At 38.3% G+C, this 21420-nt stretch overlaps 1 protein-coding gene across 3 annotated transcripts in view; it reads left to right on the forward strand.

Moving 5' to 3' along the window:
- LOC105213295 (uncharacterized) overlaps positions 1 to 21420 on the forward strand; it is a 266273-nt gene that overhangs the window by 61267 nt on the left and 183586 nt on the right. Inside the window, exon 1 of one of the 3 annotated variants that reach the window (XM_011186008.3) lies at positions 11133 to 11262. The exons of the other annotated variants lie outside the window; for them this stretch is intronic. The gene's annotated coding sequence lies outside the window, so the exon portion shown is untranslated. Of the gene's footprint in view, positions 1 to 11132; positions 11263 to 21420 lie in introns of those variants that run through there. 3 annotated transcript variants of the gene reach the window in all.

A 21420-nucleotide genomic window follows, 5' to 3' on the forward strand; every position in this document is an offset into this window, starting at 1 on the left:
CTACATTCCGCTGTCAGCCTTCCAGCGTTTTTTCGTTGTTTTTGCTTTTACACTGCCGGTTGCTAGTGGCTGGACAACAGCAGCAACAATTCTGGGGGAGGTCAAGACACATAAATCTGCATGCAACGCTGCAGTGCTGAACATAGACGCACATATATATAGCTTGCCACAGGCGCAGCGCAATTTTACTATTCAAATAGCATTTATGCAAATGTACTCCTAACAACAACGGCTAACTACTGCAAAAACAAAAGCTGCTGCAGCAGAAATTGCAACACAAACAACCGGCGCTGTGTAGCGTACTACTGAGCACGCATGTGGCAAGTAGCAAGTTGTGGCGTAGATAGCTGCAACTTCATTTTGTGTGGCAGCCAGTGTTGTTGCTGTTCCTCCTGCTGCGGAAGGATTGACAGCCAGCGCGTCGGTCGGCCTCAGCAGCAGCAACGGCAGCAGTGTGGCATGCACCAGCTGGCAGCTGAATAGACACAACGCAAGTGATTGACTGAGTGAAGTGAAGCGCGCGCGCAAAGTTGCAGACATCGCCTCGCCGGCTGATTGCAACATCAACATGGTTGAACGAATGCATAGAGGGGCATAAGTGAGCATAGACACAAGCGACGCATGACTGGCGGAGTGACGTGCAACTTGCAACGCTACGTGTCTACATTGCGGCTATGGGCAACAGAGACTGAGGCTGTGGCAAGTTGCGAGTGGTAAGTGGCGCACGAGCGTAAGATAGGCACGGCGCAGATTAGACTGCTAGAGTGTGGGGTGTATTGCGGTGCGGTGCAGTGTTGCGTTGCAGGCAATTGTGGCAGCAGACAGATATGCGAAAAGTTTTCATTTACTGCAACAGTTCGTGATGGGAGTAACTGCCACGCAAGTTCTATGCAAGACTGGGTGGATGTCGGATGGAGTCGGTGCTTGCAAACGCTTGCACTTTTCCACTTTCGCCAATTTTGGCGCGCACTGCAGTTGTCAGCTGTGGCTTATCCACGCGTTGCAATGAGCTTGCGAGTGATTTGCGGCCTACAGTGGCAGCGCGGAATGCATTGTGGCAATGGAGATGGCAAACTTGAGCTGGGGGATTTGGTGTCTGTGGCATATTATACGCCGTACATTGCTTCACTTTGGTAGTCTGCTTTGAAGACCGCCATTTGATAAATCGCCTCTGATCATCGATGACTTAATAACAACAGACGGTGTAATGGAAATGTCTGTGTGGCAGTGGAGACAGTGCAAGAAAATGGAAAGTATCAAGTGTGGGTTAAGGAGATTTGTGCGAAGGAGATTTGTCTGATGAAAGCTTGATATTCCGCGTGGTTTTTTTATACTCAGTGGATGAAGAAAGACTTTGGACATACAAATTTTAAGAGCTGTTGAAGCTTTCATGTTTTTGTAATTCTAATATTTTTGTGATTCCGGTTTAACGTAATTTTAAAGCTTTTTTGCAAGCTTTTGTGTTTAAGAAAGCTTAACAGCTTTTGGAGCTTTCATGTTTATGTAGCACTAATATTTCTCAGCTTTCTATTCTACGTCATTTTAGAGCATCCGGGGTAAAATATAAAAAAAAAAACAGAATCTTCTAGTTTTGTAAAAAGCTCTGCTTTTTTCGTGCACTAATTTCTAGTTCTCTTAACTTCAGTAACAACATGAAAGCTTCTTTCTTTTGATAAATCACAGAAACTACGAACTCTATTATTTTTTCCTCCAATTAGCCTTTATCTATTGAGCAGTTCACAGAATTTCACAGACTGCCTATGGGGGCATCCAGCCAAAGTAAACTTCATTAAATCATGATTTTACAACTCAAAGTTTTTGTATTCACAGGAATTGCTTTTCCAATTCCAGTATCTCCATGTTGCTTTGTACCTTTGTATCAAACCGGCCTGTTTGCAACGCGTGAGGCAAGAATGCCAGTTATCGAGCACCTTTGTGTGTGTGTGTGTGTGTGTGTGAGTGCAGTGATAAGCAAAAATGCATAGATCATCCTATCAGACATTGGTGAAGTAGCACAGTAGTGCCAGTCAGTATGCTTTTATAGAGCTCCATATGTTTGTTTGAATATAAATTCCTGTTATGTTATGAGTAGTCTTGTAACACCAAAACCAGGTAGTAAAAATGAGGAATGTTTCAAGAGATTTCAAGATTTCCAAACTTTTTAAATGTTTTTCCTGGTCCTTTTAGGGTTAAAGCTAGTAGATCTGGGAAAACCTTACAACAATGTTCCCAACTTAAAAACTTGAGAACTTCAAAGCAAGGAGTAGATAGATTTTAACAGGTTCAGATAATTAAAGTGGTGAGAGTAAATAAAAGTGGACCTTTCAACATTACTATGGTCTCAACTACTACGAAACTCCACTTAGTTACTAAAATATTAACCGTTCCGATTGCTTAACTGTTAAATAGTTACATAATGAGTATCTCAGCAATTCATTATACAAGTTTTCAGTTCCAGTTACTATTGGACCAATTCATAATCTCTTCTTCCATACTACAAATTCACTTACTATATGCTGTAGACTGCGCGAAGAGGCTTAATAAATAAACGTTACTGCAGTCACTCGTACACTTTCATGGGTCCAATGCAAAAGTTGCAAGTTGCTACTTCAATAGCGCGCACCATAAGCATGGCATAAGGCGCAGAGGCACGCCTGCCAGCCGCATTGCTACACTCTGCTGCCAAGAAAAGTGAAAAGCCTGCTTGTTGGTGTAAGTTTATGCATGGATGCGCATGTGTGTGGGTATGCGTGTGCGCTACAGTTTTATGCGATTTACGCTGTAAGCCAAAGATTTCCAATTAAAACATTTTTTGCTTACTGCAACCATTCATGCCGCCGTTGCCGCGCCGCGCCACTGCAACGCTATTAGCAACCTTTACTCTACATACATAAGCCTTGTACGCGCCATATCGACCCTTCTTCTCACTCACGCGCTGCTTGCTGGCGCGCGTAAATTAGGGTAAACGCATATGAGTGTGCATATGCGCGCGCACTTCCCCTTCAAATTGAAGACGGAAGCGGCGACGCCAGCTCATCCTCTTTAGCGTTACGTAGTATTTCATAGCATGCATTCGCGCGTATATTTTTAAATTGAAATAAACTCGAGTTTCTGTCGGTGTATGTGCGCGTGTGTTTTTTGCCAAATGCGGCGGAGTATTTGCAATATTATCTGCTTGCACCGCGTGCGCGTATGCCAGCGTTTATGCACATTAGGTTGGTTTTGTGCTATATATGCAGGCGCGCACCCACCATCACGCGCATATGTGTGTGCGGCTGACTGGCATGCATGTATTGCATAGCAATGCAATTATGAACTTTAATCGAAAAACTTTTTTCCCCATCACTCATTCATTCATTCATTTTGCTTCATTTTGCGCTCGCTCTCGCTTGTGCGTACGCCGCGAGCGTTGAGGTTGACTTTGCCGCTGACTCTGACTATCTGACTATCGCTCGCAAAGATAACCACACATCATCCGGCTTGATTTCCGCCACGCTTTCATTTCGTTTGACTTGCCATCCTTCCTGAATTCGCAATTGTGTTTGCGCGCTGCCAGCGGCGGGCGCGTGGAGGAGCGGCGCGCGCTGTAACAAATTTGCATTCTATGTATATATGAAGTAGCGCGCGTTCATCCACATGTACATACGCGCACAACGCGCTTTCTTTCACTCCGTACGCGCGCTATTTGATGAATTCTCGCAGTCAGTTTAGCAGCTACTTTTGACTGACTTTCGACTTAAAGGGCGCACGCACGCCCACATGCAAATGTGCGCGTGTGTTTGTGTTGTGCAGGCAAAGGATTTCCAGCGCGCACTCGTTACTAGTTCACTCGCTCACCAGTTTGTATTTGTGTTTGTGTAAACTATGTGTAAATGTGTGCGTGTGCGCGCGCTCAGCTAATTAACTTTGCATTAAATCACAACCGGAATTCATTGCAGTCTGCGCTGGCACCAAAGATTTCTTTTATTATATTTTCTGTTTCTTTTGTTTGTTAGCGCTCACCCACACAGCCCCGCGCGGGCATGCGAAGTGCAGTGGAAGTCACAACTACATTTTCCCTTTCAACCTGCATCTTCGAGCCAGCAGTCAAGCTCGTGAACTACTAAAACTAAAACTTATGCAAACGGCGCAACTTTCTCTACTTCTTCTTATTTCACTTTTTGTTTTTTTTTTTTGCATCTGCTTTATGTACTGCACCCTCTTAGCAATTATATTTTTATTTTCTTCATTTTAACTGTGCATACTTTCTTTTTCCGCTATGTTAGCCTGCATTGCTTTGCTTCTTTGAACATTGCAAGCTCCAATAATTTCAACATAAATGATAAATTACTCCGCCCGTCTGCAGTGCTGCTTAATTTGAGGCAAAAGAAATGTAAGTTTTTCTTAAAGAAAAATTCGCAAAGTATTTGCAATAACAATTTACCGTTAACTAGGTTCCCTACATACATTTAAATGCATTACCTGCGTGCTGGAACTTGTAATAAACGTATAAATTTATATTGGAAAATAGTTTCGCATGCAACAAGATGTTGCAACAAAATATTTTTCAACGCAATTTAGCTTATATTTCTTTCAAATTTTACAATATTTTGGTCCGTTTTACATTTTTTGTTTTATGGCAACCCTATATCAAAACATGTCGGTACTCAAATCAAAGTGAATATTTCCAAGGAAAGCTTTCAAAATTTCGAATAATTTGCAATATTATTCTCAATCTACCTTTACTCAGTAGGTGGCAACTCGAAATCAACAATTTGACGAACGGACGTAGTAATTCCTTAGAAAGCTCATTTTGTCCTGCACATATTTCGTGAACCGATCAAGGTTCCAGAATGAAGTAAATGCTCTAAAGGACTATGTTATCTTCCTAACTGCTCTCCATTATCAACAACACCAATAAAAAAAGAATCTTCAAAAAAGCTCTGAGAAATAAGCTAACTTTATAGATCGGAATAAAAGCTCTGGAAAAAGCTAATAGCTTTGTTTTATTAGTGTAGATCTGTGATGAAAACTAGACTTGTATCACAAATAGTTCCGTTTTATACCTTCCTGATTTGGATTTACCGTGTTTGAGAGAAATTTTATAATTTTGTCATTTTTAAAGCCGCCCATTGTGCTCATGTAGAGACCAAGGTGGTAATCTGGTAACCGATGTCCAGGGCATACTGGGATTATGGAGGGAACACTTCTCCGACCTGCTGAATGGCAGTGAGAGTACAACACCAGGAGATGGCGAACCCGATCCCCCAATCGATGACGATGGAACAGATGTTCCATTACCCGACCATGAAGAAATTCGAATAGCAATTACCCGCTTGAAGAACAACAAAGCAGCGGGGGCCGATAGATTACCGGCAGAACTATTCAAATACGGCGGCGAAGAACTGATAAGGTGCATGCATCAGCTTCTTTGCAGAATATGGTCGGAAGAAAGCATGCCTGACGATTGGAATCTCAGTGTGCTCTGCCCAATCCATAAAAAGGGAGATCCCACAATCTGCGCCAATTACCGTGGGATCAGCCTCCTAAATATCGCATACAAGGTTCTATCGAGCGTATTGTGTGAAAGACTAAAGCCCACCGTCAACAAACTGATTGGACCTTATCAGTGTGGCTTTAGACCTGGAAAATCGACAACTGACCAGATATTCACCATGCGCCAAATCTTGGAAAAGACCCGAGAAAAGAGGATCGACACACACCACCTTTTTGTCGATTTTAAAGCTGCTTTCGACAGCACGAAAAGGAGTTGCCTTTACGCCGCGATGTCTGAATTTGGTATCCCCGCAAAACTAATACGGCTGTGTAAATTGACGTTGAGCAACACCAAAAGCTCCGTCATGATTGGGAAGGACCTCTCCGAGCCGTTCGATACCAAACGAGGTTTCAGACAAGGTGACTCACTATCGTGCGACTTCTTTAACCTGATGCTGGAAAAAATTATAAGAGCTGCAGAGCTAAACCGAGAAGGTACAATCTTCTACAAGAGTGTACAGCTCCTGGCGTACGCCGATGATATTGATATCATCGGAAGCAACAACCGCGCCGTTTGTTCTGCTTTTTCCCGCATGGATAAGGAGGCGAAGCGAATGGGTCTGGAGGTGAATGAGGACAAGACGAAATATCTCCTGTCATCAAACAAACAGTCGGCGCATTCGCGTCTTGGCTCCCACGTCACTGTTGACAGTCATAACTTCGAGGTCGTAGATAATTTCGTATACCTGGGAACCAGCATCAACAACACGAACAATGTCAGCCTCGAAATCCAGCGCAGAATAACTCTTGCCAACAGGTGCTACTTTGGACTGAGTAGGCAATTGAACAGTAAAGTCCTCTCTCGACGAACCAAAATCAAGCTCTACAAGTCGCTTATCATTCCCGTCCTGCTTTACGGTGCAGAAGCTTGGACGATGTCAACATCAGATGAGACGACACTAGGAGTTTTCGAGAGGAAAATTTTGCGCAAGATTTATGGTCCTCAGAACATTGGCAAGGGCGAATACCGCAGACGATGGAACGATGAGCTGTACGAGTTATACGACGACATTGACATAGTTCAGCGAATAAAAAGACAGCGGCTACGCTGGCTAGGTCATGTTGTCCGAATGGACGAAAACACTCCAGCCCTAAAAGTGTTCGATGCAGTACCCGCCGGAGGAAGCCGAGGAAGGGGAAGGCCTCCACTCCGTTGGAGGGACCAGGTGGAGAGCGACCTGGTTACACTTGGGATCTCCAACTGGCGCCGAACTGCGAAGGAGAGAGACAGGTGGCGCACTATCGTCGATTCGGCTATAACCGGCTAAACGGTTGCAACGCCAATCACATACATACATTGTGCTTTAAGCTCCAAGGACTTTACACATAATACCGCATTTTATTCCTTTCTTCGAAAAGGATGAAGAAGGATGTGAAATTTAATCAATGAATTCTCAAAACATAAATATCTGCAAAGCTTTTTATTCGAAAGCTCCAAAGCATGTCTAATATGCATGTAGGCTATGGAACTAGCTGTATTTATTTGTATAAACTTGGTTCTCGGAAATATTAATGCGAATATTTTCTGTTGAAATTCTCTGAACATATTTCCTTTGTAATTGACCTTTGACCTCTTTCTATCAATTCCAATGTTTTCCATGGAATTCACTTGTTTTCGCCAAATGCGAGTAAATGTTATTCGTTTTAATAATTACTACTTCTAACTATCAATTTCACGCTTATTGATTTCTGGTACGCCTTTAAGTACCAGGGATTACCATAACAACTGAGACAATAACAAATTCACCACAGCCGAAGGGAAGGTGGTCCCAAACAAATGTTATGCAAGATTAGAGTAAACAAACGCGCCTACACTAAACAGGATAATGAGTGTAACGGGAAAAAGCAACGAAAAAGAAACGAAAACTAAAGAAAGCAAAAGAAAAATTAACCATGAGAGCAGATAAACAATAGATAAGCGAGAATAATGTCAGAGGGATCGGTGTGCGGGGAGCACAAACTTGTAGGCGTACTTCTTGGTTAACATGTTGGGCGCTATAAGCTATGTGAGTATTGATGTGTGTGTGTTTGTGTGCGTGAGGCATGCTTATAGCTCATTAAGTTATCAAAGTGTAATTAATCATTTTCGATTGTGAACTTTTGCGCCCCCGAGGCAGCATTGGCATGCCTACAAGGGACCGGCGTCGATTATGTGCGAATTTGCTGCTATCAATTTTAATTACCAAGCACGCACACACACACACACAAGCACGCACTAATGCCGGTTGGTGGGCGCACTTCAATCTCGGTGCGCGGCTGAGGTCACGCCGGAATTTCTATGCGAAATCATCAAACTCAGCGGCGAACAAACAAGAAAGTAAATAAGCAAATTTTTGATTTAATTACCGAGGTCACAATCATAATTAGATAAAGGGAAGCAATAGCGGTGGCGGGAGAGGAGTGAAGGCTGAAGTTATGATGCGTGATTTTGTGAAATCGAACGGATGTTGTTGTTATAGATATTTGTGTAAATGGATGTTGTTGTAATAGATTTATTGTTTTTGTTGTACACTTTTTGATCATGTTATTGAAGACGGAAGTCATGGTGTGATATTTTATGAAAACGAACTCTTGTTGTTGTAATAGATTTCTTGTTGTTGTTTTAGAATCATGTTGTTGTTTTTGCATTTAACGCAGCTAATTAATGAGCTATAAAACATTATCAGCGCCTGAATTTATAACAAATCAGTGTGGAAAGTAGAAACAAATATGTTTAGATGTTCGTGAGTGTTCGTGAGTCTGCGTGTGGACTCATAATTTAATTGAAATTTCACATTCTGGTTATCATTGCAATGTGCTAATTTGCCAATTTGCTGATGAGCCGCATGATTATGCTAAAACAACAACCCAAAAACAACAAAAATAGCACTGAAACGACAACAACATACGTGCAACATCATGTTACTAGCGCAGCAGCAACAACAAAACGTGTAATAAGCAAAGCTGGAATTGAATTGCCGAGGATCATTAGTCTCTCAGCGCAGTGTCGTGTTGGCAATTGTCACTTGCGTGACAGACAGCAATGCGCAATGAGCGCATGGAGAGGAGCGTGTGGCAAGCAAGCGGCGTGCAGTGTGGCAGCCGCAAGAAGCATGTAAAGTATGCCGCACTTAGTCGCTGCGCTACTAGCTAGTAGGTAGTAGTTACTACTCTATTGGAGTCGTTGTTGTTGGTGTTAGTGCCGCTGACGTTGGTGGCATGTTGTGTGGCAAGCAAGCGGCGTGCAGTGTGGCAGCCGCAAGAAGCATGTAAAGTATGCCGCACTTAGTCGCTGCGCTACTAGCTAGTAGGTAGTAGTTACTACTCTATTGGAGTCGTTGTTGTTGGTGTTAGTGCCGCTGACATTGGTGGCATGTTGCATGCGTTGCATAACTATTAACCGCCATTATGGCACGTACGACGTGGCATATTCTCGTTCTTTTTTTATTTGCATTCTGCTCTTGGTTTGGCACGCGTGCGAGTTGTTATTACTGTTTGTTGTTGTTGCTGCTGCTGCTGTTAGTGCAGTACATGTCTACGTCATGCATACAAATGCACTTTTTGACAAGCACATCGAGCAAATGTACATGTGCCACCAGCAGCACGGCAGAGTAGTGGTGAAGTTGTGATGGCCCTACGCTCTGTCTTTTTTGGTAATCTTAACTTTTGAAGCTTTCATCTTGTACGGTAGCGTGTTGGAATTGTTTCAAGTAGATAACAGCAGTTCTTTTAAATTCTAACTTTCTTCTTTGACGAGGCGTTTCAAACTGATAATGACATTTTTGAAAAGCTCTACCAAGCTTTCAGACTCTCTTTTGCACTCTGTATCTCTTTACAAGAAAGTTTCAAGCAGATAATTATATTTTTGAAATACTTGACCAGACATACAAACATTGGTAACACTATCTCTATTTCTATATATGTACGAGTATTTATACCTTTCTATACATCTTTCTTTTTCTCTCTTTGGCTAGCTCTCTCTCTTTATCTCTGTTAAATGACTTTTTTGAAAGCTTCACCAAGATCAAAAGCTCTATTTTTTATTCATATATAACAATCTCTCTTTCTTACTCGTTCGCTCTAACACTTTCTCTCTCACTCTCTCTCTCTATCCCTCTCTATTTCTGTTAAGTGAAAAGTTTTCACCATAAAATGAAGTTTTGTGAAAGCTCAAAAAAGTTTTTTATTCTTCTGAGCGGAAAACATATCTCAAAATCATTTTGTGAAACGAAAATCTTTAGAGAGAATCAATACAAAATCTTTATATTTATTCTCCGAAACTCATATTTCTTTCTCGATTAAAAGCATTTTTTTAAATTATTTTTAAGATGGATATTACGGGAGCAAGGATCCATTGATTTTTCAATATAATCTCTTGGATCATTTATAGAAAATGTAAACGGTTTTATGCAAAATAGAATTATCTTTGGTTTGTTAGTAAGGGGTTTTTCGTTAATTTTTACTAGATTGAGCTCCAACCGGTTCCAAGGATTTAATACGATTTTTATTAAAGTTTTCTAGAACCCCCTACCTTAGTTTTCAACTAAGAACACCTATGTTTTTTCCAGAAAACCAGTTCAAAAGCCGGCAGTGTCTTGATTAAATGATCAAAAATCATATTCGAAATATTGTTTCGAGATCTTCAGACATTACTTTAGACAATATATCTTCTTCTTCCAGTAGTACATCATTTAGTCTTGCGATAATCTATCCACAGTATTAGAAATTTGGTCAGAGCATGTAAACCTCTAGTGGTATATTTTAAAAACCTTTAACTTTCTCTTGGCTTTTGACACATTTGAAAAAAGTTCGACCACTTTCTGGATACTCGAGGAGACCACTCCATCAAGCTCACGCACCTTTTTAAGCATTCCTAACCTCAAATGGAATATGAATTGAAGCTGTACGTATCTACCACACATCCCAAGTTGATTGTTAAAACTATTCCAAATAACAGTATTGACAGCAAATTTGTCAAGCAATATATTTATACACAAACAACGACAATAACCAATCGTTATTACCTATCATTTAGATAAAAGTTAGTTAAACACACACAAAAAAGGACAAAAGTGATGTTCAACGAAGGCAATTCATCCTTTTATTAGAGACACTAGCAATTGTTTGTATGTATTAGTTGAATTTGTAGTGCCGATAAAACTTAAATTGAATTCCAAATTTACGACTAAAAACTTTTCTATGTGCTGCCATTTAAATGCCATTAAACTGATACCAATCGCATTGTATTGCAACAACAACAGCAACGAAAGAAACAAATATAAGTATTTACATTGTTCTTGCTGAAATATTTGCTGGCAACCGCAGTTATAGGTATTCCATTTTTTACTTACTTTATTTCCTTTTTATTATTCGCAATTTTCTACAAAAACAAAAACAATATTTGGTGTTGCGCCCAACCTTTCGCAGGCTTTTATAGCGGAATTTCGAGTGTCATTGTGACTTGTGGAATTCAAGTTGCTTGCGACCCACACACACACGCACATTTTTAACGGTAAATGAAATATTTTAACCCGCTGGAGCGCGGTGGCAACACTGTTGCAAGTAAAAATAAATAAAATAAAATAAAAATTTCAAAAATATTGACATTTACATATTTACAAAGCCACATGCCGTGCATAGACTAGATATTTATCCGAGCACATAAATATTACGGGCTTCGCGTGAGCGCCAGGCAGCTGGATTAGGGCGGTGGCAAGCCCGCAGTGTGGCACAAACACAAATCAAACGGTATGTAGTTGAAAGAGTACAGCAAGTAATCTAGTCTAACTGTTGTTAGTATTGTTGTTGCTGTTGTGGGCTTTATCAATTTCTGTGTTTTGTATTTATTTTGGCGCTTATTTGTTATTGCTGTTGTTGTTGCATAAACCAACTGTCGTTGGCTGGCGCTGTATTTTAAACAAATTTTCCAAATCAATATTTGAGGAATGTGTTTTGAATGTGAAATGTGATTGGGTTCAAGCCACACACAGCAGCACGTGTATTTCTGCCGCACCGTAGGCACATCAGCGTGGCAGGAAGCGGCAGGCAGCAAGGGCTGTGACAACGCAAAAAATGTCGTTGCAAAATGACAATGGCGACAACGAAAGGATTGCGCACGATTGTTGCCACAAATTGTTGAATTGTTGTGTGCGCCAGCGGCTTAGTGTATGTCAAATTGGCATGTGTGAGTTCGGTGGCAGTAGATAGTTATTTTGTGAACACACATGAAAGCTCTCGCATGAAGTCATGTGTGTGAATTTTGCTGCTCCAGATTTAATGCTGACAGTCTCTTTGTTGTTTGATTTGGGATGTAAATATTAAATATTACAAAATACTTGCTGTGTTTTTTGAGTGTAGAACTCTAATTTGGAAGCGTCGATCTTTCCATTGTTAATAAACTCCTCATTCAAATATTTGCATAGGTCAGAGAAGTTAACCATAGTCTACTCAAGAATCCTTGGAAATATTGCTCTTTGAACAGTACTCTTTCACAATAGGTAAGCGACCGAAATAATCCAATAAACTCAAGCTCTCATTTTTCTTAATTTCTTTCACATTCGAAAATACTTTAAAATTCTCAATTAGTTTAAAATTTTTTGTTTTGTTCTCACTTCTTTTACTGAAATCTCAATATTTGGTTTAACAATTATATAATCTTTATTCCTTTGTTTAGTATATAACTTCTAAGTTCGAATTATATTACAACTTAAGGAGTAGTTCCTTCCTCCTCCTGAGTCAAAAATATTTGTAGCATAAGATTTTACAATTTTTAATAATACTTAAGTAAGGTGAGATCTTCTTCAAACCAACTATGGAAAAGTTTAATATATAAATAATTTATAAGAAATTTATTGTTATGAAGTCCAAAAAAAATTATTCAAATCAGTTGTTGTTAGTATATTTTTAAATTATTCACATAACCTAAGTTGAAGAACGCGAATACTATAGATTTGAGTCGATCTGAGCTGTTTCAATCAGATAGCAGTATTTATTTTCACTATAATATCTCGCTCTTTAAAAGCCGTAGTGAAAATTTTAAAAGTTTTACAAAGCTCTTTTATCCCTTGTTTAGAAAGCTTCAAAAGGATATTGACGTTTTTGAAAGCTTAACCAAGTATACGCTTTTTAGACTCTCTCTATCTCTTTATCTATATAACTCTCTTTCTCTATCTCTGTCTCTGTCTCTCTCTCCCTCTTTCTATATCTGTGAATTGAAGATCTTAACTTTGGAGCTTTGAAGTGAAGAGTTTTCTGCAAATAACGACGTTTGTAAAAGCTTTATAAAGCACATAAATTCATATTTCTGCGAACAGTTAGTACCAGATCTATAAAGCTTTACTTTTTACCATGAGTGGTAGACATAAAACGTTGCCTACATTTAGGATGATATTTACTAAAGCTCCCATTAATCTCCGCCAAATCGAACATACAATTTGTATAAGTTAAAAAGACTGTTATCATTTTATCTATACTCATATATAAAATAGCAGGCAGTTATACCATTTTATTGCCCACATACTCTCTTCTATCGAATCCAACTTGACTGAAATTTATTCTTGCTTTCATATTTAATTATCTTAGAAAATTCCAGAGTTCAAACTTATAGAACAGAAAGGTGAGTCATCGAAGACTGCTCATAATAAACAATAAATAAAGGATAATATGTTTTTCTACAAAATTTGTAGGACAAATTATTTTCTAAATTTTTCAAACTAATTTTTTTTCAAGGAGTACACAATTTATCTTATTAGATTTAATATGTGGTAGCACCGAACTATTACTAACCCAATTCTTTAAACGTCGATTTACGCTGTCTCTTTTTGACATACATATATGTACATGTACTCGCTATACATATATATGTACTTCTGATGTATATTTCTTCTCAAAAAAGGGTTCACATTTAATATGTGAATTGAAAATTGTACAAAATTGACCCTTAGCAGCGCCTAGCATCCATAGGGTAAAGATGAATAGACTCACGATTAAAACTGTCACCACAAATCGAAACCCATTTTCATTAGTTATGGCAAGGGTTAGAATTATGTATGCACGCACATACATATATATCTGCTTGTCCTTATTAGGTTACTGCATTGTAGCATGTTTATGTGTCTGCCCGAGCGGTGCGCCTGCTGTGAGGTGTTGCAAACTGGACCGATAAATTTTTTTCGCACAAAAATAAATTTGGCGCATTAATTTTTAAAGCTTACACGCACAAGCGCCTAACCATTTGCATATGTTCTTCACACACACATACACACATGCACAAACACTCTTAAAATATATGCAATTTTGTGTGCTGAATGCTGGCGTAAATTTGAAAATCCTACCGAGCGGATAAATACAGTTACGCAGGTCCTTCTTGACGCATAAACAACAGTGCCAAGTTCCCCAGTCGAGCACATGGTCGCATTTACATGCGTGTGTTTATGTGTGTCTATATACATACATAAACACACATATGTGCCATGGCTGTTGCTGCTTTGGGATTTGTTTACAATTGTTGTTGTTTATTGTTTGTAGTAAAGTTTAGTTTCGAAAATGTTTGCCTTATTTTTCGGGTTGACTACTCGTACACGAAGCTCCCGAAAAGTAGTGGCGTTTAGCATTGAAACGCGTGGACGCCAACGACGACGTTTAGAGTTGTGGGCGTGTGAGCGCAAAGTGCACTTGAGTGGGCGTGACGCTGTTGGGAAAATGTATGCGTGATAAATTACGTGCATGTATATGTGACTCTCCACTGCGTTGTGTCAGCAAGTGTGGCATGTTGCTTAGCCTTAGCGTGGCCTCAACGCTGCCATTACCAGCGTCCACTGCCATTTAGCACACGAATTTTTAATGCCTATATACTCACATATATGTATGTATGTTTGTGGGGTTCATGCGTTGGTCACATATACTTGAACGTCCGCGTCAGCCGGAAACCCCAAAGCGCGGCGCGTGTCTGCTGTGGCAGCGAGTGCTGCATCTCCAGCGCATTTTGTTATTTGTGTACACTTGTACTTGTGTTTGTTTTTGTTTGCTTGTTTGCCCAAATCCTTTCATATTGTACATAAATAAGCGGGAAAATAAATAATTGACAAAAACTACAACAAACATTTAGTCGCTGGAAAATTGCTGTCGAAGTGCTGCAAAAAAATATACTTTTTTGAAGAAAATTCCTGCTGAGACATGTCCGTTTTGAGAACATTGAAAATCTAACCTAAAATTTTTTGAAGCAGTGATGGATAGTAGGGCGCTCAAAAGAAGATTCTTGAATTGCCGAAAGTAATGCCGTTCATGGAATTGTAATAGACCTATGGTTGTAAATGACATATATAGATCTGTCTCCCTCATTCTACTCTTTATCTGATATATTTATAATAAACCTTAGTAATCTGCCATTTCAGGATTCGGTAGTTCCTTAATTCCAAAATCATATATAAATTCTTTTGTATTGAAGTGAGGAATCTTGAGATGAGATACATGGTTCACAACTATTTTTGAAACCGTTCATTATCCTTCTCCATCTCTCAGTTAATGAAGCTATCTACGATACCGATATATCTCGCCTCGAAATCTCGTGAAGCCGAAAAATTGGTTTACAGTTTCCATTCTAACAATCAGAGAGATTTTTGCGTTGTGTGTGGTATGTAGTCTCCGAGTATAATACTTGCGTGTCGTTAGGTTTTAGGTCTAGACAAATGGCCTCTGATTGTAGGATCATCGATGCTATTGCTGTATTTTAATTATAAGAGATGTGGCTTTGAGTAGTTACCAAATGGAAATAGTTTGGAAATGTTCTCATGGAATCTTGAATATCGTTAAATTTTTTTATACTCTTTGTACAAGACCAATTGAAAGTTAAAATCATCTATTAGCGAAGTTTAATTATGTATACTACAGAAGAGGATCAATTTAGAATTATGGTATTGTGTTCTCCTGATACAAGTATCGAAAGGGAATTGAATATGGAGCTTGGAATATTCTAATGAATATTGGCTGGACCATGTCAGTCCGGGAAACAAAGGACTGAGCTCTCTTCCACCCTTCGGAAACTCTAATTGATAAAAAGGTTGATCTGTTCCGAGTTTTGGAAAGAGAATAAAATGTAGAATCGATTAAAATTGAAGAGGGCACAATTCTAGAACAGGAAAACGCGAAAATCTGTTTCCAAAATAATCAAGCCTACATAGTCGATTGCGACCATTCATCTTGGACATAATAAAATCACAGGGCGATCCGAGAGATTTTAGTTGTATTTTTTTTTAACCTTAAACCACAAAGCTTTAAACTTTACGAACTTAGGTCTCAAATATGTATATGGTAAAAGGTTTTTTACCTGAAAGTTTTAAAAATCATTATATGACGATTTGTTTTATTTTCAGAACATAGTCAGCTCCGGTTAGAAGTAAAAAAAATATCAGTTAAACCTGTGAGCAACTACAATTTTTCCCCTGTACAAAAATAATCGTGAGCATGATATTTTGTACCAAATTGCTGCCACAGTATTCTAAACAAACTCAATATACAATATTTACTAACTACATAAATACATTTAATAACAAAAATGTAGACACACAAACATAACGAACAATTTTTTTCACATAGAAGCATGTAGACGCCCACATGAACACATGGAAGCTCAATGAAGAACTGATGAGCATCCCTAGAGAATGTCAACATAGTCACACACACACATGATTGTATGTAAATAACTGTATCTTGTCGGAAAAAAGGTAAGCGGCGGCACTATAGATCCATAGATGAATGAATGTATGAATGAATTGTGGGACAAACAAGAACGAGCTGTCAAAGCACTAAAGGACCGAAAAAAGGCTGCAAAATGCGACGAGAGATTTGTGATAGAGCCGTTTGGACGCTGCCTTTGGCCTGCAAAGAATTTACAAATGCTTAAATTAAGAAAGCTTTACGTTTATTTACACAATAAAAAAGGTACATAGAAATATGCTTTTCTATGCACACATGCACGTACATACATTTGTGTTAGTGAAGGTATATTCAGTAGAGTATTTGAGTGCGTGTGTGAGCGATGGCTTACAAAATAATAAAATATTGTTGCTGCAATGTGGGAAAAGAAGCAACGAAAAAGGATACAAAAAGTAAAGAAATGTAAGCGTGTGTGCTTTCAGATTATATACATGTGTGTATGTGAGTTGAATGTTTTCTTGCGCTTGTGTATGACATGACCCCCAACCGGTGTGTCTCGTGGAAAGCACAAAATCAAAGTGAATTCTATGAATCTAAGCAAATCGTTGTACACACATGCCTATAAATGTATTTACATATCTACTCATCTATATAAATATATCTACAAACCATAGAAATGCAAAATGTCTGCTTTATTCAGACACGCACACACATGCATACATACATATATTTATAAATGAATTCAACTTTCTATGCGTCGTATTGAAATATAGAAATTAAGAATGAGTGTGCCGCAAACTGCTCAAGGCTGACAAGTGTCAGGGCTGTGCGGCAGGTTACTCACATATACTCTTATATATACTCGTCACATTCAATGTTGCCTTGCTCCAAAGCAGAGAGAAAACTAGTGTTTGTGATTTTATGAAATTTCATGTGAAAATATATCTGAGTATAATTGAACTGGTGTGTTTTAAATAAAATCTATTTATTTGTACAAAGGAGTTTACGTGTACTGACTATGCAGTGGAACAAGAAAAATTGCATACATTCAGGCGCACACACGCACTTGTTTGATTTTTCAATTGAATTCTGCTAGTTTTGCTGAGAAAATCCAATTGCTCGTTAAACTAAATAAATAAATGAAATCGTAAACACAAATTGCTTGCTGAAATAACGAATTTTAGTTTATATTAGTAGTTGAACTATTTTTCTACTCAATATTACTGAGATAACTTTGATTTTATTTATTACTATGTTTTGATGATCAAATCTAGTCTGTGATTAAATTTGTGAAAGTAAATGTCCTTTTCGATAATTTTTGTTACAAGAAATATTGCTATTTCAATGTGAGTAATAAACTCGTGATTTATATGACATATCTTTATGCAAAATTATTTTTTACGTAATATCATTTATAATTTTATTATTAAATGAAAATTGAATTTACTTTTAAAATATAGTAATACATTGACTTTTCTGAGCAAGGTTGACTCTTGAGTGTAATTGATGTACTTGGTTTACCTACAATCACTTAACACAAATCGTAACAAATCTATATAAACTCAATTTCGAGCCTAATAAGGAGCACTTTTGTTATATAGTTTGTAGGAAGTTATAGGCAGGCATATGGTTTAAATACCCCTTAAATAAAGACAGTGAATTTAGAGGTAGTCTAGCCTTCTGTACTTAGTAAAATTAAGAATAAGACGTACTTTTTGAGCAAGACAATCGCTCATCACAAACATTAAAAAATATATGAAAGCTCTAAAAGCTTCTGTAAATCCTAGACAAAAATAGCTATCGCAAAGATAGTTGTTGAGAAAAACGAAATACAAGAGCGCGAAAACAAATGTTTTAACGCTTGAATTATTTTAGAATTTTTTGCGTATATTTGATTTTGCACTTAACAACAATAATGATCTTGACACCGGCAAAGCGTACAGTGGGCTCAACTCAAGCAATTTCGTAACTTCTTTCATACTATGTATTCTAATCATATCAAATTTGATATTTTACAATATGTAAAGTGTATTATAAATTTTCATTCGCAAATTTATTCAACGAAAACTAAAAATGGAGATCCCTATTAATTCAAAACAGCGATTTTGGAAAAAATATTATCATTCACAAAATTCATGAAACATACCAAAAACAGGTCATGTCTCAAAGATGGAAATCAGCAAATAAAACGATTGTAGATCCATTTATAATGATCAAGTCAATCAATATTGTTCAACATTGCTTAATGGCAATAATAATCACTGAAGATTTTATTTAAATCGCTTAAGGGGCTCTGGTATGAACCAGGATTATTAATTTCGCACAAAAATTAACAAAATGGCGGACCTTTGAATTTTTTTTTTTTTTAAATCGCCTTGTTTTCAACCACAAATCAAGTTGAAAAGAAAAGAAGATCTTCACCGATTTGATTTATCCTAGTTATTTTTTTTTTGAAACCGATTGGATTAATAGGTTTAGATTAACCTTATGCGCCGGTAGTAAAAACACTTTTTCTTAAAAAACGCGCTTAAAGTTTTGAGAAGCAAGTTCTTGGGTATAAAACCTACCTACGCTTTCACCATAAATCCGCTATATTTTCGAGAGTTTTTGAAATTTTCACTTGAAATTTTAAAGGAAACCGGGAATGGGGGGGGACTCCTTAAGTGATTTTGATTTAAAATTTATGTAAGCAAAACGGGCTTTCTTTATATACCACATATATGAACATATATTTATAAAGAAATTTAAAATATTTATGCGATATTTGTACAGCTTTGTACCACTGTTCATAGTACCAAGCGTCGCAATGGCAATGATAATGTTGATGATTTTGATGGCGTGTCACTCACGCAGAACGCTCGCCATGAAAAATGGCAAAGTTGACAACTGACAAGTGTTGTAGTTGTATTGTCATTGTTGCAACATAAACATTGTGACAGGCATAAAACATGACAACTAGAAAAATGTGAGAATATCATCAGCAAATTGTAGAAAGAGAAAGTTGCAATAACAACAAGTGCAAATGTTGTGAGTGTGTTGTGTCAAGAAAAGATTAAGCGTTATAAAATATTTAGAAAAAGTAGTTGGGAAGTTTGTATCATATATTTTTTGGATGTGTGTATATCTTTTATTTCAAAGAGGTTCGTAAGTAAGGGTGGGTCATTTTACTATATATGTTTTGAGCAAAAGATATGTATAAATGCTGGTTTGCAATAAGATAGATAATGTTTTAGTATTTTCTAAAAAATTTTGTGACTTTAAGAACCACCCTATTATTTATATATTGGAAATAAAGAAAGAGCAATATGAACAATAAATATTTTAGTTTAAGTTTAAAAAGGTTTTATATCCACAGGATTGCATTCAAGAACTAAAATTCTGTAGCAGAATAAATTATCTCGCACATACTCTTCAATATTTTCGTTTAACACTTAAATGTGTGGATCTCTTTAAGATATTATTCTTTAAGGAGGTACTTGTTCTATTGGTCGTCTCTAGATCTTAAATTGTTTCAAGTTTTTTACTATTTCCGATAGCGTAAAGGTATCGCTTACCCACTCTCAAAGGAAATGGGTCTCTAATCTCGCTCAATACCCGTAGCGGCTCAGTCAGAAAGATTGCTCACATCCACATAATCATCACTCTTCAGAGATACAACGAACTCGCTACTCAGCAGCCAACGCAGCAGTCCGCAGTAAGTACTTTGGTCCCTTACGCCGGCTGCACTTAATTCGTCGTACGCGGTGAATTAGCCAAAAAGTTTGCCAGGCACGTCGCCTTCGGACTCAACATCAATTTCAGTCGGCTCTGCAAGTTTCTTTTTCGACACTTGTTTGAACCTACGCCGGGGGGAGGTGGGTTGAGGTGTCTGTAGTTTCGCTTGCATAGGAATTTGTCACTTTTTCGCCAAAGAGTCTTTGAATATACTTACATGTAAGTAAGTGTGTTGTTTATACTTTTTTTGTAGGAGTGTTCTCTTTTGCGTTCGTTTGATTTTCGTTTTTTTGCGTGCGTTGCGTATTTTACGCACGTACATTTATGTCCTCGGAAATATGAAACGCTTTGTGATTTTTAATGAACTTAAGTGTGCGTAAGCGCAGCAGCTCTAAATGCTGGACCATAGTTTATGTGTAGCATATGAGGACGCAGCTACATACATATACAAACAACCGTTACATACGCATATTTGGTATAAATTACATATAAGAGAAAAATAAAATAATAAAAAAGTCAAAAAGCGAGACATGCGTCAAAAGGACAACACAGGAGGCTCATAAACAGTACTCTCTCCCCACGCATGTAAGGAAATGTTGCGAGCTTCGAAATGTCCCGCTTGTTCGTGGTTTTGTATGTCGCACGAACACACCCCCCAACACTCGCCACCTGACTATACATCACCCCATACAAAACACGCTTACTCAGCGCCTCAGCCGTTGTCCTCTACAACTTTTGTTGCCGCTCCAATTTTTTCACCCACCCACTGCTTTCGCTATTCACTCTCAAAGCCCCAGTTACGAAAGTAAGTTTTGCGGTGGACGCGCGCGCAATATCAGTCAATGGCCACTTTTTCAGCACCGCCGCACACATCGCCATGTCGTGGTCGCCGCTATTCCGCTGAGTTCCCGCTACGCGCGAAATACACCACCACCTCGGGCATTCGGACTGCTACCCTAATTGGACCGAAATTCAACGACTGAATGTCGCGTCGCGGTTACGCTTGCAGTGCGACAGCTTCGACCGATTTGGTGTCGTCGTCGGCGAAATATTGTACAATCACTTGTTGTTGCTTTTGTGGTTGTTGTTTTTGTCAAGTATACTATATAAAACGTATATTTTCGGTGTAAGCCTTGGTGCATGTGTGTATGTGTGTGTGTGTGGGAACTGTGGCTCTGTGTGTGCGCGCACTAATTAAAAGCATCGATTTTCGTTGGTCCGCTAGTTGGTTGTGCGTCAATTTGGACCACATCCAGGCAAGCCAATGCAATAACGGTAACTTTGTTGGCTGACGAGAGTGAATCGAGTATATTTTCAGCAGCGAAAATTAATGCCGACTTGCGAACTTTTGGTAATAAATTTTAAAATACAGCGGGTAGGCAGGTAGTTTTACTGAAACGATGTACTTGTAATAAATAAAGTCTCAAGCAGTCTTATATTATTTCTAGTTTTTTTTTTGATTTTTGATAGCATAGATTATGATGGATCGGCCAGAAGCTAAATTGCCTCTATCGATCTTTGATGTTCTTTTAAGAGTAT

The sequence above is a fragment of the Zeugodacus cucurbitae genome, chromosome 2 (genome assembly GCF_028554725.1).
Source record: "Zeugodacus cucurbitae isolate PBARC_wt_2022May chromosome 2, idZeuCucr1.2, whole genome shotgun sequence".
NCBI classification, from domain to species: domain Eukaryota; kingdom Metazoa; phylum Arthropoda; class Insecta; order Diptera; family Tephritidae; genus Zeugodacus; species Zeugodacus cucurbitae.